Below are 2,742 nucleotides of genomic sequence, written 5' to 3'. Positions count from 1 at the left end.
TGATGCCGTCCAGCCATCTCATCCTCTGTCGTCCCCTTCTCCTGCCCCCAATCCCTCCCAGCATCAGAGTCTTTTCCAATGAGTCAGCTCTTCACATGAGGTGGCCAAAGTATTGGAGTTTCAGCTTTAGCATCAGTCCTTCCAAAGAACACCCAGGACTCATCTCCTTCAGAATGGACTGGTTGGATCTCCTTGCAATCCAAGGGACTCTCAAGAGTCTTCTGCAACAACACAGTTCAAAAGTTTCAATTCTTCAGCACTCAGCTCTCTTCACAGTCCAACTTTCACATCCATACATGACCACAGGAAAAACCATAGCCTTGACTAGACGGACCTTTGTTGGAAAAGTAATGTCTGCTTTTTAATATGCTATCTAGGTTGGTCATAACTTTCCTTCCAAGGAGTAAGCGTCTTTTAATTTCATGGCTGCAATCACCATCTGCAGTGATTTTGGAGCCCCAAAAAATAAAGTCTGACACTGTTTTCCACTGTTTCCCCATCTATTTCCCATGAAGTAATGGGACCAGATGCCATGATCTTCGTTTTCTGCATGTTGAGCCCTAAGCCAACTTTTCCACTCTCCTCTTTAACTTTCATCAAGAGGTTTTTTAGTTCCTCCTCACTTTCTGCCATAAGGGTGGTATCATCTGCATATCTGAGGTTTTGATATTTCTCCCGGCAATCTTGATTCCAGCTTGTGGTTCTTCCAGTCCAGCGTTTCTCATGATGTACTCTGCATATAGGTTAAATAAACAGGGTGACAATATACAGCCTTGATGAACTCCTTTTCCTATTTGGAACCAGTCTGTTGTTCCATGTCCAGTTCTAACTGTTGCTTCCTGACCTGCATATAGGTTTCTCAAGAGGCAGGTCAGGTGGTCTGGTATTCCCATCTCTTTCAGAATTTTCCACAGTTGACTGTGATCCACACAGTCAAAGGCTTTGGCATAGTTAATAAAGCAGAAATAAGATGTTTTTCTGGAACTCTCTTGCTTTTTCCATGATCCAGCGGATGTTGGCAATTTGATCTCTGGTTCCTCCGCCTTTTCTAAAACCAGCTTGAACATCTGGAAGTTCACGGTTTACATACTGGTGAAGCCTGGCTTGGAGAATTTTGAGCATTACTTTACTAGGTGTGAGATGAGTGCAATTGTGCAGTAGTTTGGGCATTCTTTGGCATTGTCTTTCTTTGGGATTTGAATGAAAACTGACCTTTTCCAGTCTTGTGGCCACTGCTGAGTTTTCCATATTTGCTGGCATATTGAGTGCAGCACTTTCACAGCATCATCTTTCAGGATTTGGAATAGCTCCACTGGAATTCCATCACCTCCACTAGCTTTGTTTGTAGTTAACAGTACACTATCTTTAAAAATTTGAAAAAAACTCAAATGCTTATCAACAATGAAATGGATTCATATGGTGGAATACTGTATTTAACATGCATGAAATTACATGCATAAAAATATGAAATATGGAAAATAAAGCAAATGACCGGATTTTAAAATTGGGTAAAATTTGAGTATTTTATCAAAGAAAACATACAGATAGTAAGCGCGCACTTAAAAAATCCTGAATATCATTAGTCATTAGGGAAATCCAATGCGATAAACTACAATGTAATACATGAGATATTATGTCCATTCAAAGCTTTACACATAAATGTTGTCAGCAGCCCCAAACTGAAAACAACCTACGTGTCCACCGAAAATGAATGAATAAACAGACTGTGATATATCCATATATATATATATATAATAAACGGCAAGTTATTCTGCCAGAAAATGAAATTTTGCCCTTTGCAACAATATGGATGGATTTAAAGGTTATTCTGCAAAGTGAAATAAGAGAAATAAATACGGTATCATTTTACTTATATGTGGAATCTAAAAAACAAAATAAATGAGCAAATATAACAGAGAAACAGTCATGCTGCTGCTGCTGCTAAGGCGCTTCAGTCGTGTCCGACTCTGTGCTACCCCAGAGAAGGCAGCCCACCAGGCTCCGCCGTCCCTGGGATTCTCCAGGCAAGAGTACTGGAGTGGGTTACCACTGCCTTCTCCAACAGTCATAGATAGAACAAACAGCCAGAGGGGAGGGGGACTGGGGATGAGAGAAAACGGGAGGAAATGCAAAGATCAAACAGAAAAGCTACTGTTTACTACCTTACTTATTCTATTTCTATAATAAACAATTGGTTACTTCTAACTTCTCAAAACAGCCTTGATGTGTAGGGGCGGGGGATAATTATTACTGATCAGGGAACAATTACTTTCCTTGCATACTTTTCTCTAGAAGATCACAGTAGTTTCTCCCTTTAAATTACTTATACATAATTTTCTTCTTTACATTTTTCTTGGTTACTGTTTTTATCAACTATTAAAAATAAGGTTGTTATTCTCTCATGTCCTTTGACAACACACACAGTTTTGCTCTAAGAAAGACTTTGGAATCTCACTTCTGACCACCGCGCAGAGCAAGCAAGGAACGCTGCGTTTCCCACATAATTTAAAAGCCAAACATTTCAAGTTTCAATCGGAAAGCAACACAGCTACTCTGAAACCTCTGAAGGGCCACTGGGCCTTTAATAAGCCCGCCTCGCCCCAGGGCGCGCACTTCCGGCCGCGGGGTCGCTCGGGAGCTCGCTCCGCGAGTCTTCACCAACCACCGGCTCGGCTTGGCTTGCGCGAGTGCGCCCGCGCACATTTGTGCGCAGGTTCGAATCTCCGCCGCCTCGCGGTTGCT

Source organism: Bison bison, unplaced genomic scaffold, assembly GCF_000754665.1.
Source record: "Bison bison bison isolate TAMUID 2011002044 unplaced genomic scaffold, Bison_UMD1.0 scf7180017864212, whole genome shotgun sequence".
Lineage (NCBI taxonomy): Eukaryota > Metazoa > Chordata > Mammalia > Artiodactyla > Bovidae > Bison > Bison bison.
The sequence above is the reverse complement of the archived record's forward strand: the minus strand, read 5'-3'. Positions refer to the sequence as shown.